Source organism: Sceloporus undulatus, chromosome 1, assembly GCF_019175285.1.
Source record: "Sceloporus undulatus isolate JIND9_A2432 ecotype Alabama chromosome 1, SceUnd_v1.1, whole genome shotgun sequence".
Lineage (NCBI taxonomy): Eukaryota > Metazoa > Chordata > Lepidosauria > Squamata > Phrynosomatidae > Sceloporus > Sceloporus undulatus.
The window spans coordinates 288,280,631-288,285,178 of record NC_056522.1 but is presented as its reverse complement, the minus strand read 5'-3'; the positions used below and the strand labels follow the sequence as shown (position 1 = coordinate 288,285,178).

The 4,548-nt window shown below is 46.8% G+C and overlaps 1 protein-coding gene across 2 annotated transcripts in view; it reads right to left on the bottom strand.

The window, feature by feature from the left end:
* The window catches only part of LGR4 (leucine rich repeat containing G protein-coupled receptor 4), a 181,784-nt gene that overhangs the window by 137,046 nt on the left and 40,190 nt on the right, over nucleotides 1-4,548 (bottom strand). The gene's annotated exons all lie outside the window — the stretch shown is intronic.

Below are 4,548 nucleotides of genomic sequence, written 5' to 3'. Positions count from 1 at the left end.
GGGGGGGGGGGTCACAAGGGGAAAAAGTCTAAGAATCACTGGTTTAGGATACTGTTAGGTGGAGATTGCCAGAGAAACAAAAACATTTAGCAGGTGGCAATGAGAAACCAGACTTAGGCTGCATCCGCACTGCAGAAATCATCCAGTTTGACACCACTTTAACTGCCATGTCTCAATCGTATGGAATTCTGGGATTTGTAGCTCTGTGAAACATTTAGCTTTCTCTGTTGGAGCACTCTGTTGCCACAACAAACTACAGTTCCCAGAATTCCACAGCACTGAGCCATGGCAGTTAAAGTGGATTATTTCTGCAGTATGGCTGCAGCCTAAAAGAAAAGCAAAAAGAAGCACAGGACCACTATTTTACCCTCCACTCATGAGACAAAGTATTGCTGAATGATGACAGTAACTAGGGGGAGGCAATCTGGTTGTTGATGTGCTGCAACTCTCACATCTCCTCTGCGTAGGGTTGATAGAATTTGGAATTCAACAATATCTGTAAAGCCACACCCTCTCTAGCTATAGCATAACAGTATAAATACATTGAATATTCCCACGTAACGTAAGTGGGTGCAGGATTGCTGGCAGATCGTCCTGCTTGGCTTCCAGAGATGTTACAACCGCTCTCCTTCCCTTCATGCTTTCCGAAAATGCATCCTTAGCTAGTACACCACTAGGTGCTGCCAAAGTGCTTTGCTGCATGTTAATACCTCATTCTGAATGAATATTTGCAATGATTTTCCCCCCGGGAGCCAAAGCAGTTATGTAGCATTCAAAACCTGCAACATTTCATGCCTTTGTGCATGTGAATCTATGGTCTCCACTGAACTTACTTCTGATTTGAATATGTTGTTCTATTTCCATCTCGGTTCCATCCAACTCAGTAATTTCTTGCAACAGCTCACCAGGGCCTCAGAGATTAGTCTTTTCGAATTTACTTCAAAATTCCAGGGACTGAATCCATACCCTCAAACATTTCACAGATGAGACATAGGTGGTTAAGCAACATCACAGTGAGGACAAGCTATTAACGAGGGAGTAGAGCCAAGCAAGAAAAGGCTGCAGCAGTTTGCTTTTGTGTACATCTACTAGCGAGAGCAATCTTCTACCCCTCCTCTTCTCCCTGCTAAATTAATTGAGAGTAAACTACCTTTGTATTTTGAACTTAGGCGGGTTACACACCGCCATGAAAGTACGCGCGGAGCGCGTACTAGGGTTAGGGAGGTGCGGTGCTTCCGCACCTCCCTAACCCTAATACGCGCTCTGCACGTAAAAAATAACTGTGGACGTTCCAGACGGCCGCTGCCATGAGGACGTCACGGCCACGCCACCTCTATACGGGGCAGCATGGACATGACGTCCTCGCTCTGCGCCAGGGCGCCTAGGGCGCCCTTAGCGCAAAACAGGAAGGAGCTACATTTCGGAGCTCCTTCCTGGTTTGTGGCGCCACTTTGCTTCGCTGGGTGCAGCCTTCAGATGGCTGCGCCCAGCGAAGCAAGGGAGAAAGGGGCCAAGTGGCCCCTTTCTCCTCCTCCCTGCCGCCGCGGGGTGTCCTTGAGGCTTGAAGCCCCAAGGACATCCCTTTTCAGGCTGCGGGGAAGCGGTGTTTTGCCGCTTCCCCGCAGCCTGAAAAGCGGTGGATCGGGGCCTCAGCGGCTGCCGTTCTGACAGCTGAGGCCCCAATACACCGGGGAAAGGGACGGGTACAGCCCGCCCCAAATAGGCAGTCTGTAACCCACCAAAGTTTGCATAAATGGAAGTAAGCACAGAATGGGAGGAGGAGCGCAAAACCAGGATACTTAAAAAGCATCTGAAAATGGAATAACAGAATCAGGACTTTCCCTGCTAAACTGGGACAGTTGGACAATATTTTCAGAAACTGGGACTATTTACATACCATGTACACTAGTACTGAGCTATACGGCTGTTCCAAATGTTCTGACATTAATATTTCTTTCTTGCATTTTTTTTTAAAAATCTGTGCAGCTAGAGATCACTTTGCATTTTACAGTGAAGGAAAAAAAAGTGTGAAATGCTGATGTGGATTCTTGTGGGGGATAATTATGGTTACCGCACAGGATAATTATGGATGTGACATGCAAAAGACACAGACTTGTTCATGTGTTTTTACAAAGCAAGTCATTCAAGGTCATTCATAGTAATAAAACAATTACAACCTATATAAATTAATTGCCATTAGGAGAACCGACATAACTGGAAGGGCATGAAATAATTGCTCATAATGACCTACAGCTTTGAGATCTGATATGTGGTAATGAATGTGAGTAATCAACCAAAATGTTTTATTTGCAAATTTCACAGCTGCATTGATCTATGGGCCCTTTCACACTGCAGTTGGCCCTCCACATTTGCAGATTTGACTTTTGCAGATTTCGTTATTTGTGTTTTTGATTAATATGTTATCTCCAGGAATCTCTAAGCCTCCAGCACCATTCTGCTGGAGGTTGACCAATGGAGTTTCCCGGAGAACCTATAAGTTTCTGGGCATCTGTAGGTCCTCCAGCATGATTCTATGATTAACTTCTTGCAGATTTTAACCATAAAGTTGCACTGAAGGACCTGGAGATTCCTAAAGAGGTATTCTCTTAAGTAAAAAGAGAAAGGCAAGCCAGCTCCATCAAGCCTTGTCTGAAAAGAAGAAGGCTCTCCTTCCCCCCACCATCCAAAGGGAGAGAAAGCAAGCCAGCTCCAGCCTCCATCAGGCCTTGCCTGAAAAGAAGAAGGTCCTTCCTCCATCTACGATCATCCAAAGGGACAGAAAGGCAAGCCAGCTCCATTGGGCCTAATCAGAGTAAGAAGAAGGTCCTTCCCTCCAGTCCATCTGTCATGGTCCAGGCCTCGGTGGGAGAGAAGATCTGCTGGACTTTCCCCCACCCCCACTGCCATTCTCTTCTCCTTTTGGATCTTGTCTTTTTAGATTGTAAGCCTGAGGGCTGGGAAATGTCTAATTAACAATTTGTAAGCCGCTCTGATAGCCTTTTGACTGAAGAGGAAGAGCGGGGATAAATAATAAATATTATTAAATATTATTAAAAAGATAGTGGCCTGTTACACAGCCAAAATAAAGCTGCTTCGAGTCACAGTGGGGTATGTGTTTCAATGATGCGTGGTCCTAAGAGTCCAGAAGCCACACCAAAGCCACGCTCCAAGGCTGGAGCGTGGCTTTGTGTGACCTCTGGACTCTTAGGACGCATGCATCATTGAAACACCATACCTCCACTGTGACTCGAAGCAGCTTTATTTTGGCTGTCTGTAACAGACCAGTGTTTTTTATTTGCATTTTCCACATTCATAGGGGTCCTTTACCCCTAACCCCAGTGATATGGAGGGACCACTGCACATCATCACAGTGATATGATCCTTTAACTGCCATGGCTACCTCCTATGGAATCCTGGGATGTGTAGTTTGGTGAGGCAGTATGGGAGATCTCTGGCTGAGAATTCTGAATGTCCCTCCAAAATTACAAATTCCCGGATTCTATAAATAGCAGAAACATATGCTAAATTCTGTGTGTGAAAGGGCCCTAAGTGACCATAGACAGCCACTTTCATCTCAGCCTCCCAGCAGAAATGTTAGCACTTTGTTTTTGTGTTCAGAAATGATGTTGTTGCTTGTGTTGCAAAATAAAAGTACCACCCCCACACAAGAAAGGCGCATCAGAAGTTTGGGAAAAACGCCTATTGCAATTATCTGCTTAGTGGCCAGAGAAGCTTGTTGACTGTTAAACGATGGCAGAGGGGAATGGAATGCAGTGTCTTAGAGGGAGGACATGGGTAGTTGGTCGAGCCAATGAACAGAGCACTCAGTACTGCAATATTTTGTTTGTATGTAGTTTCCATATGTGGAGATCAGGGTCTGGCTTTAAGATGGGGTGGGAATCATGCAGCGCTCAAAATGTTGTCAAGCTTCAAATCCCGTGGCTCTAACTGGCATAGCCTAAGGAGCATGTTGGGACTTGGGATTGCTCCAACATATCTGGAGGGTTACATCAGTGTCATGATTGTTCAAGGACTGTTGGAGGGATTACTGAGATGACACGTGTGATATACTTTGAATCATGAGGTGTACTACTTAACTGTGCACACTCCTCCAAAAAATTTATTTCCTCCCAGAGCACCCCCCCACTGCACTCGGAGCGTGTTGCCCTCGGAGCTTCCTTCCATCCAGGTTTTCTTCCAGCCAAGGGACACCCAAGCATGGTTCCTGCTGCCTCTGTCCGGCTGGACGAGTCCCTCCGACTGCCCCAGTGGTCACACACTTGTGCTCTGCGGCCTGGCTGGTAACCTTGTGGCCTGTTTCAGCTCGAGGTGTGCTGAGGTCCACCGCTATGCTTCCTCCTCTAGGCCTCACCATGCTCCTGACGACAGAGAGAAGAGTTGGAGGGGAGGAGAGGAAAGCAAGGTAGGTTTTGGGAGGCTGGGGAGAAGCTCCTTCTCTAGGTTATGTTCCCCAGTCGGCGGCTCCTCCTCCTCTTCTTTCCTGATGCCTCTTCTTCCTCCCACCTCCTCCTTTTCCCACTCTACCTC